The sequence below is a fragment of the Bufo gargarizans genome, chromosome 9 (genome assembly GCF_014858855.1).
Source record: "Bufo gargarizans isolate SCDJY-AF-19 chromosome 9, ASM1485885v1, whole genome shotgun sequence".
Lineage (NCBI taxonomy): Eukaryota > Metazoa > Chordata > Amphibia > Anura > Bufonidae > Bufo > Bufo gargarizans.
The window spans coordinates 10,590,050-10,602,052 of NC_058088.1; positions in this window are offsets into that span (position 1 = coordinate 10,590,050).

Sequence of the window (12,003 nt, forward strand, 5' to 3'; positions counted from 1 at the left end):
ATAAAAAAATAAAAATAAATTGTCACTGCGGCGGGGCGGGCGTGGGTGAACGCACGTGTGGGCGACCGATCAGGCCTGAACGGGCAAACACTGCGTTTTGGGTGGAGGGCGAGCTAAGGTGACACTAATACTATTATAGATCTGACTGATCAGTTTTGATCACTTCCAGATACTATAAAAGTACAAATGCTGATTAGCAATACGCTAATCAGCGAACAAGTGACTGCGGTGCGGTGGGCGCTAAACAATCGCTAATATGATGTGTTAGATGGCTTCTGATTTGTTCTGATTTTAAAAATCGCCAGCCTGCCAGCCACGATCATTGGCTGGCAGGCTGGTGACGTGACCCCCCTCTAACTTTTGCCGGCCCGCGATGCGCATGCGCGGGCCGGCTAATCGCGTCTCGCGAGATGACGCGTATATGCGTGACTCTGCGCAGCGCTGCAGCCTCCGGACCGCGATCCTGCGTTAGGCGGTCCGGAGGCGGTTAAATGGTTCAGACCGGACCTCTAAATAAATAGACATCAGATTAAACCCCAATAGAAACGCAGACCCCAAACTAGGCTTCTAAAATGTGTACAGACCATCTAAACAAGTTCAGGCCCCAGACCAGACTGTCTGAATACGGACGCCCGGTTCCCCTACTGACCCCAGACACTTACATAGCAGCTCATACTCTTCTTCCCTGTGCAGCTATGCAGCTTACCGTCTTGAGGACCTGTGGATATATGGTCATGTGACTGCAGGTTCTTCATTTGTAATAAAGGTCCAGCACCAAATTCCTAAGTGACCAAATTGTAACCTACCCCCTACCCCCAGTTTTTGTTGTGACTACCTTTGTTCCAGCCCTAGGACCCAGAACCCTGATGTATTGACGCCCCCTTTATTTCAATGGCAACTGTGTAATGCTCCATTTCCCATGCGTTGTCACTTCAAGCCAACTCCTACAGCTGAGCGCACAACATTTGGTGATCTTATCAGTTGAGCTTCACTGCAAAAAAAGATATTAAAGTGGTTATCCGGAATTTTGACATTGATGGGCTATCCTTAGGATAGGTCATCAATATCTGAACAGGGTTTGACTCCTGGCACCCCCACCCATCAACTGTTTGAAGAGACCACTGCACTCACATTTGCATTGCGGAGCACTGCAGCCTCCTCACAGCCTACCAAACACAGCGCCGTACATTTTATAGTGGCTGTGCCTGGTATTGCAGCTCAGCCCCATTCACTGGAATAGGACTAAACTGTGCCTAAGCCATGTGACCAATGACCATGATATCATTGGCCTAGGAAGAGGTCTAAGCACTCACAAAGCACTATGGCCTCTTTAAAGGGATTCTGTCACCAGTTTTTGACCCCCACATTCAAAAATATGGTTATGTGCATGGAGCCCTTGTGATTCCTAATGTGGTCTTATAAGCTAAATCTGTAGTCTCATTTAGTTTAAAAAACGTTTTATCTAACCTGTCATTCATCTCGGTAAGGTGCCCAGGGGGTTGCTCATGTCTTCAAGATGCCGCCCGCCGCCGTTCGTGCCCAGCTCCTCCTTTGCTGTCATCAGCGATGTGCCCAGCTCCTCCTTTGCTGTCATCAGCGCCGCCTGAGAATACTTTGCAACGCCTCCGGCTCTCCCTCACTCCCCCCTCCTTCTCTAAGATCCCGCGCGTGCGCACAGGCCTGTGCCTGATGCGCCCATGCGGACTTCTCCGTTCAGCTTCATTGAGCGAAGTGCGCATGTGCCGGCACTTCGCTCAACCTCCCGATGACCTGAAGGCTGGCGCCAGCGGGAGGAGCTGGGCACATCGCTGATGACAGCAAAGGAGGAGCTGGGCACGAACGGCGGCGGGCGGCATCTTGAAGACATGAGCAACCCCCTGGGCACCTTACCGAGATGAATGACAGGTTAGATAAAACGTTTTTTAAACTAAATGAGCCTACAGATTTAGCTTATAAGACCACATTAGGAATCACAAGGGCTCCATGCACATAACCATATTTTTGAATGTGGGGGTCATGAGTAGGGTTATTGCCTATGCTCGGGTCCATTACCCCATCACTCAGCTAACTAACCAACCCCACTTCCACTCCCAATAACCACACACAGCCACTGTTTGGATTAAATCGGCCACAGCAGCCGTTTTTTATTAAATAAAATAAATAACATGAATAAACATAAACAATTGATATAACAATGACATATATATATAAATATATATATATCTAACTGACGAGGGAGGTCCTAGAAGCCGCCTAACTGCACCTTGAACGACCACAAACCACCACGGCAATTCCATCTTGCCCCCAGCCGCGTACCACAAGCTCGGGGACACCAACTGACGGACGCCATACCAAGCCAACCAGGTGCCCCAACTCTGAGAGTCCAGCCCCACCATTGAGGCCCTCTCATTCACCGTTACCATCCAGTAGCCCCAGCTTCTATGACCTCCCCCCGCCAACAACGCGCAGCTTGACAGACCTTAAGCTCGCGCGTTCCGCCACACCAGGAGCGCTCTTTCAATACCCCCCTGTAAATCCAGAGACCACAAATCAATGCCCACCGCATTGAGGTGGACCCCATCCTGTCTCCAAAAGCCTCCAGTTCCAGCTTCCAACTCCGGGTGCCGCACCACCACCGCCCCATGCCTGGCACAAAACCGCCCAACCACCCTATTCAGCTTAATCCTGGCCTTATTCAGCTTGTCCACAGATCTCGCCTCCCTCCAGACCTTCCTGGGGACAATGTCTGACCACACTGTGACAACTGACGGGAAGAGGGACCATAAACGCAAAAAATCAAAACGAATATCCCTAATCAATTCTCTGCAAGGACGGACCCCGAGGTCATTTCCCCCAACATGTAACACCAAGATATCTGGGACTCTATCCAACCTGGCATGCCGATGCACCTCCTGCAACACACTACCCCACAACATACCTCTACGTCCGATCCATCTCACTATGGCCGTCCCCCGATCAAACCCCAGCTGACGCCCATTTAGCCTTACATCCGCCCGCAATGCCCCCCAGAACACGAATGAATGGCCCAGGATCCATACTAACACCGGGGCATCACCTGAAAAAAGAACGAGACAAAATTGGTTAAACACATCCTTACACCGCCCCCAAACGCACATACAGCCGAAAACGCTCCGACTCCCACCTCCCAATACGTTTAATCACTTCATCCCGCACCCCCAAGCGAGCGGCCTCCGTGGCAGCACCTATCCTGAAGGAATGACCCGTAAACTTGCCAGAGTCCACTTCCAGATTACGCAAACAGGACTTGAATACCGCTATAAATTGAAAGCGCGATAAAAAGGAGCCATCCTCGTGCCTGAGAAGCGGGCCAGCCGCGACCCCTGACCTACCCCGGAAATCCCGCAAACACCGTACTGGGCACAACAAACATCCCGGCACTTCAAACAATGACACTAAATGACCCCTCCCCTCCTGATCCGTCTTCGAATATCTCAGAGAAATCACCACCCTGTCGTCATATAAAGTTACATCCTCACTCCGTAGACCCCCTTCCCGCCGCGCACTCGCACACACCAATTCCCCTAAACGAAAGGCCCCGAAAAACGCCAGTGCAAAGGCTAATCTAAACAATCTAACCTCCCAAGCCGAATGACACACTCCAGATACCTGCTCCCCTAACTGCAATAACAATGCAAAAGACACCGGTAGGCGGGAATCCTTGACGCGCTGAAACCTTCTATAACCCTTTAATACTTGCCGGACCAAAAAGGACTTAGTAATGTCCGGGGAATTCCGCAACTTGAACCCGAAGGCCAGGCCTGCCATGCACCCGTTAATCTTCGCCACCGACCAACCCTGTTCCTTCACATGTCCAATGAAAAGCAACAACGGAATTTCCCCACCCATCACCTCGACCCCCAGGTCACTACACCACCGCTGCCACATACTCCAAGCCTTGTCATACATCCTCCAAGTGCCTTCACTCAATGACGCCTGCAACAGAACCTCTACGGTACCTCCAGGATCTCCCACAACGACTCCGGACACACCAACCCGACCTGACTCGCCTCCGGGGCCAACCGTCGAAACCGCTCCCACTGCAAACGAGAAAGTGCGTCAGCTATACAATTAGCAGAACCAGGCACATGCACCGCAAACACCCAAGCATTAAGGGACAAACACCGAAGGACCAACTGCTGTAACAAGCAAATAACCGGGGGAGAAGAAGCCGTCACACTATTGATGGCTTGCACAACGCCCAGGTTGTCACAATGGAACCGAACCTTCCTGTGCCGAAACTTCTCCCCCCAAAGCGTGACTGCCAACACATTGGGGAAGAGTTCCAACAATGCCACGTTCTTAACCCACCCCTTCAGTATCCAAGACTCCGGCCACCTACCCGCACACCACTGCCCGTCACAATACGCCCCAAAACCCACTCCACCCGCAGCATCCGTGAATAGTTCGAAATCAAAAGCATCAACAACCCCCCCCCCCATAACTAATGCCCTGCCGTTAAACTGCTGTAAGAAAGAATCCCAAACCTTCAAATCCACTTTCAACTCACTACCTAGCCTGATAAAATGGTGGGGAGACACCACACCACCTGTCGCAGAAGCCAACCTCCTACTAAAAATGCGGCCCATCGGGAGAATCCTGCATGCAAAATTTAATTTGCCCAACAATGACTGCAGGTCCCGCAGGCGGATCTTTTTCGCCTTCAATGCCGCCGCCACCCCGAATCTCAAATCTGACACTTTGTCTGCCGGTAGCCTACACTCCATCCTCTGCGTATCTATGACAATACCCAAAAAGCTTAGTTCAGTAGCTGGCCCCACCGTCTTATCTACTGCCAAAGGGACTCCGAAACACTCAAAAACAGATTGCAATGTGGATAACAGCAACGAACAAACCTTAGATCCCCCCGGCCCCAAACACAGGAAATCATCCAAATAGTGAATGATAGAGTGACATCCCGATTCCTGAACACCCACTCCAGAAAAGAACTGAAACGCTCAAAATATGCACACGATATTGAACAACCCATTGGCAAACACCTATCCACAAAATAAGCGCCATTCCAAAAACAACCCAGTAAATACAAACTATCCGGGTGAACTGGTAACAATCGAAATGCCGCTTCAATGTCACATTTTGCCAACAGGGTACCCGGACCCAGCTTCCTTACCCATTCCACAGCCGCGTCAAAGGAAGCATAAACCACGGAACAAAGGTCCGGGTCAATGCCCTCATTGACCGACGCACCCTTGGGGAACGATAAATGGTGGATAAGCCTGAATTTATTAGGCTCCTTCTTAGGGATCAAACCTAAAGGGGAGACTCGCAAATTACTGATGGGTGATGCAACAAACGGACCAGCCATCCTCCCCAGGGAAACCTCTTTAGCTAACTTCTCTGCCACTATGTCCGGGAACTGCAATGCCGAGCGCAAATTCTTCCGCTTCTCCATAACTGGTAACGGGTGTGAAGGGATATGAAAGCCAAACTGAAACCCCAAACCCAATAATTCCGCTAACTCCCGGTTCGGATATCTATTTAGATGACCCACCATCCTTTCCAGTCGCACTGGGGTCAGCCCCTTTTCCAAAACTATCCCCACCCCTTTGTCTGCCCCCCCTAAAACATCTGCTAGCCCCATGGCCCCCGCCACACACGGAACATTCATGCCTAAATTTAAATTTTTGGCCGAATTTGCAATTTCCTTCATTGAAAAGGAAGCAGTATCCTCTTCCAACTGGGGGCGGCCCTGTACCTTGCTGTACCCCAACCCCTGACTCACTCCGAAAGGACTGACCACTCCTACCTGGCGCTGTCACCCTCATCCATAACGCAATGTCTTTATGGTCCCATCGCATATTAGGACGGACCGCTTTCCTCTGACGAAACTGTTCGTCATACCGTAACCACCCTGATCCCCCATACACCCTATAGGCTTCCCCAATCGCATCCAGATAGCAGAATAAAGGGGAACAACATTCCGGACTCTTCTCTCCTATCACACTTGCCAAAATAGCAAAGGCCTGCAACCAATTACTAAATGACCTAGGGATGAGGCGAAAACGACGCTTATCATCCTCTTCCTTCCTTACTCCATCCTTCTTGACCACATCAAGATTAAAGCGTTCCAATGGAAGCAGCGAGAAAATTTCTACATATTCTCCCCTCCAAATTTTCTCACGCACCTCCGTCTTCAAATGCGCTCCCAGGGGACCCTCAAAACAAACATACACTTCCCCTTTTGCGGCGTCATCTAACCTGGGCCTATCCTCATCACCTCCCGCCTGCGTCTGCACTGACACTGATTCCGCTACACCTGTGCTAGCGGTCACTGGCATATTGCTATTGCTAGCGGTCGCCTGTATATTGCTACTTCCCGTCCCCAATCCCCACGCTGCTAAAGGGGTGTTCCCAACTCCCCCCCTATCCTGACTAACCCCAGCTAAACCACACAGCAAGCGCCCCAAACCACCAATAATAGCACTATTGTTCCCCCCCACATCAGGCGCCCCATTAAATAAAGATAACAATGCTCCCAGAGATGCCTCACCTAACTGCCCGGGTGCTGTGAACCCGGCAGCCGCAGGTCCTGGTTCCTGACGGACGACTCCTGGATCCGCGACGGTCCGTTGATGGGAACAGGCACTGTTCGCCGGCAGCACCCCAGCCGGCTCACTGCTGGGCGCGTTAGGGAGTGCTCTGGGAAGACTTCTGTCCTCCCCGGTGTCAGGACCAGTAGCAAACTGTCCGCTCTCAGGAAAAGGCCGGTCATCCACATACGCATCTTCGCGCCGGTCTTCACGCCCAAGAGGCCTGCTCTGGGGAGGGGGGGGCATCCAGAGCAGCCTCGTCTTCCGCCTCTGAAAGAAGTAAATCCTGGCAAGGCCTCGTGTGCCAGTGAAAGGGGCTCATCCTGTAAAGGCCTGCGCCGGGCCGCCCTGGCCGGCCGCGCAGCCCCGCTGCCGCCTCTGCTGCCTCCACTGCTCCCACGCTGAGCAGGCCTCCGCCCCGTGGGGACCGGGGGGGATCCTGCAGAACCCGGTCCTGATTCCCCTGATGTTGCCGCGCTGGGCTGAGGGGAAGGCCCCGCAGCCTCTACAGGGCCCCGCCGGACGTGTGGATTCCTCCCACGCCGGGAGGCCGCAGGGGCATTGGAAGGCCCCCGGCGTGGAGGGTCCCTGGAGGGGCTCCTGACACGGCGCCGGGCCCGGGGGGGGGGTAAATCGGGGCTAAGGCGCGCCGGCGGCCGTACCCGCCGCGACCGTGTAGCTGCTGGAGTAGGGCTAGACGTACCCACCTCCGCCCCCCCCCAGCAAAGCGGTCACCTGCTGCTCCAGCCAGTCGGCGCCCCTGGTGTCCGCCGCTTGCCTCAATCGCCGCAGCATCGCACCAACTGTTTCTGCCATTGCAGTATGCGATGCTGCAGCTCAGATGCCGGCTCTCTGCTCCTAAAATGGCGGGCGCTAACCTGCCTCACCACCACTTAAGCCTGCCGCTCCCCGCCCCTTCCTGGCTCCTCCCCCCCTTCCCTGCACGCTTCCAATTAACCCTTGCCCTACTCTACCCTCGCTAACAAAACCCCTCATGCCGGCCTCCCCTGACGCGTACCGCTTCGTCCGGCCTCACTAAAACTGGTGACAGAATCCCTTTAAAGAGCTGATCAGCGGGAGTCGGACCCCTGTTGATCTGAGACTGAATCCAAATCTGAAAAGGTTCTCGAATCTATTGATTCTTTCGAATCTCGAATCCTACGAATCCTGTACATAAGAATTGTGTGAACGGTGTATGAAACAAAGTGATCCAAACACTTATGGGGGATCTGCGGATGGCACTGTTATGGGGGGGGGATCTGCGGATGGCACTGTGATGGGGGGGGGATCTGCGGATGGCACTGTGATGGGGGGGGGATCTGCGGATGGCACTGTGATGGGGGGGGGATCTGCGGATGGCACTGTGATGGGGGGGGGATCTGCGGATGGCACTGTGATGGGGGGGGATCTGCGGATGGCACTGTGATGGGGGGGGGATCTGCGGATGGCACTGTGATGGGGGGGGGATCTGCGGATGGCACTGTGATGGGGGGGGGATCTGCGGATGGCACTGTGATGGGGGGGGGATCTGCGGATGGCACTGTGATGGGGGGGGGGATCTGCGGATGGCACTGTGATGGGGGGGGGATCTGCGGATGGCACTGTGATGGGGGGGGGATCTGCGGATGGCACTGTGATGGGGGGGGGATCTGCGGATGGCACTGTGATGGGGGGGGGATCTGCGGATGGCACTGTGATGGGGGGGGGATCTGCGGATGGCACTGTGATGGGGGGGGGATCTGCGGATGGCACTGTGATGGGGGGGGGATCTGCGGATGGCACTGTGATGGGGGGGGGATCTGCGGATGGCACTGTGATGGGGGGGGGATCTGCGGATGGCACTGTGATGGGGGGGGGATCTGCGGATGGCACTGTGATGGGGGGGGGGATCTGCGGATGGCACTGTGATGGGGGGGGGATCTGCGGATGGCACTGTGATGGGGGGGGGATCTGCGGATGGCACTGTGATGGGGGGGGATCTGCGGATGGCACTGTGATGGGGGGGGATCTGCGGATGGCACTGTGATGGGGGGGGATCTGCGGATGGCACTGTGATGGGGGGGGATCTGCGGATGGCACTGTGATGGGGGGGGGATCTGCGGATGGCACTGTGATGGGGGGGGGATCTGCGGATGGCACTGTGATGGGGGGGGGATCTGCGGATGGCACTGTGATGGGGGGGGGATCTGCGGATGGCACTGTGATGGGGGGGGGATCTGCGGATGGCACTGTGATGGGGGGGGGATCTGCGGATGGCACTGTGATGGGGGGGGGATCTGCGGATGGCACTGTGATGGGGGGGGATCTGCGGATGGCACTGTGATGGGGGGGGATCTGCGGATGGCACTGTGATGGGGGGGGATCTGCGGATGGCACTGTGATGGGGGGGGGATCTGCGGATGGCACTGTGATGGGGGGGGGATCTGCGGATGGCACTGTGATGGGGGGGGATCTGCGGATGGCACTGTGATGGGGGGGATCTGCGGATGGCACTGTGATGGGGGGGATCTGCGGATGGCACTGTGATGGGGGGGATCTGCGGATGGCACTGTGATGGGGGGGATCTGCGGATGGCACTGTGATGGGGGGGATCTGCGGATGGCACTGTGATGGGGGGGATCTGCGGATGGCACTGTGATGGGGGGATCTGCGGATGGCACTGTGATGGGGGGATCTGCGGATGGCACTGTGATGGGGGGATCTGCGGATGGCACTGTGATGGGGGGATCTGCGGATGGCACTGTGATGGGGGGATCTGCGGATGGCACTGTGATGGGGGGATCTGCGGATGGCACTGTGATGGGGGGATCTGCGGATGGCACTGTGATGGGGGGATCTGCGGATGGCACTGTGATGGGGGGATCTGCGGATGGCACTGTGATGGGGGGATCTGCGGATGGCACTGTGATGGGGGGATCTGCGGATGGCACTGTGATGGGGGGATCTGCGGATGGCACTGTGATGGGGGGATCTGCGGATGGCACTGTGATGGGGGGATCTGCGGATGGCACTGTGATGGGGGGATCTGCGGATGGCACTGTGATGGGGGGATCTGCGGATGGCACTGTGATGGGGGGATCTGCGGATGGCACTGTGATGGGGGGATCTGCGGATGGCACTGTGATGGGGGGATCTGCGGATGGCACTGTGATGGGGGGATCTGCGGATGGCACTGTGATGGGGGGATCTGCGGATGGCACTGTGATGGGGGGATCTGCGGATGGCACTGTGATGGGGGGATCTGCGGATGGCACTGTGATGGGGGGATCTGCGGATGGCACTGTGATGGGGGGATCTGCGGATGGCACTGTGATGGGGGGATCTGCGGATGGCACTGTGATGGGGGGATCTGCGGATGGCACTGTGATGGGGGATCTGCGGATGGCACTGTGATGGGGGGATCTGCGGATGGCACTGTGATGGGGGGATCTGCGGATGGCACTGTGATGGGGGGATCTGCGGATGGCACTGTGATGGGGGGATCTGCGGATGGCACTGTGATGGGGGGATCTGCGGATGGCACTGTGATGGGGGGATCTGCGGATGGCACAGTGATGGGGGGGATCTCTGGATGGCACAGTGATGGGGGGGATCTCTGGATGGCACAGTGATGGGGGGGATCTCTGGATGGCACAGTGATGGGGGGGATCTCTGGATGGCACAGTGATGGGGGGGATCTCTGGATGGCACAGTGATGGGGGGATCTCTGGATGGCACAGTGATGGGGGGGATCTCTGGATGGCACAGTGATGGGGGGGATCTCTGGATGGCACAGTGATGGGGGGATCTCTGGATGGCACAGTGATGGGGGGGATCTCTGGATGGCACAGTGATGGGGGGGATCTCTGGATGGCACAGTGATGGGGGGGATCTCTGGATGGCACAGTGATGGGGGGGATCTCTGGATGGCACAGTGATGGGGGGGATCTCTGGATGGCACAGTGATGGGGGGGATCTCTGGATGGCACAGTGATGGGGGGGATCTCTGGATGGCACAGTGATGGGGGGGATCTCTGGATGGCACAGTGATGGGGGGGATCTCTGGATGGCACAGTGATGGGGGGGATCTCTGGATGGCACAGTGATGGGGGGATCTCTGGATGGCACAGTGATGGGGGGGATCTCTGGATGGCACAGTGATGGGGGGGATCTCTGGATGGCACAGTGATGGGGGGGATCTCTGGATGGCACAGTGATGGGGGGGATCTCTGGATGGCACAGTGATGGGGGGGATCTCTGGATGGCACAGTGATGGGGGGGATCTCTGGATGGCACAGTGATGGGGGGGATCTCTGGATGGCACAGTGATGGGGGGGATCTCTGGATGGCACAGTGATGGGGGGGATCTCTGGATGGCACAGTGATGGGGGGGATCTCTGGATGGCACAGTGATGGGGGGGGATCTCTGGATGGCACAGTGATGGGGGGGGATCTCTGGATGGCACAGTGATGGGGGGGGATCTCTGGATGGCACAGTGATGGGGGGGATCTCTGGATGGCACAGTGATGGGGGGATCTCTGGATGGCACAGTGATGGGGGGATCTCTGGATGGCACAGTGATGGGGGGGATCTCTGGATGGCACAGTGATGGGGGGATCTCTGGATGGCACAGTGATGGGGGGGATCTCTGGATGGCACAGTGATGGGGGGGATCTCTGGATGGCACAGTGATGGGGGGGATCTCTGGATGGCACAGTGATGGGGGGGATCTCTGGATGGCACAGTGATGGGGGGGATCTCTGGATGGCACAGTGATGGGGGGATCTCTGGATGGCACAGTGATGGGGGGGGATCTCTGGATGGCACAGTGATGGGGGGGGATCTCTGGATGGCACATATATAGCATCCTATGCTATGTGCCATCCACAGATCCCCCACATAAAAGTGTCCCTGCAGTGTGAATGACCCCCAATACAGGGGCTGGCATCTGGATTAGCAATGACATAGGGGACCGGTGCAGTCCCTGTATTCAAATGCACCGGCCGCGCTCACTGTAGTATAATCTTATGATCTAACCTGCATTGTTAAAATATAATAATCCTTCTGTATTACTTACATTACAACATTAAGTTCCGTAGCAGAGAGGAGGGAGGAGCCATGCCGGGAGGACGGGCGGGGGCGGCGCGTCACTCACTACATCAAGCCGCCCGTGCCGCCTGCTTCATTCATAAAGTGGGCGGTGCAGACACGTGATGTAGTAAGTGACGCGCCGCCCGCCCGTCCTCTCGACATGGCTCCTCCCTCCTCTGCTACGGAACCTAATGTTGTAATGTAAGTAATACAGAAGGATTATTATATCTTAACAATGCAGGTTAGATCATACGATTATACTACAGTTAGCGGGGCCGGTGCATTAGAGTACAGGGACTGCATCGGTCCTCGCTGTCATGGATTCGAATTTAGTAAATGAGT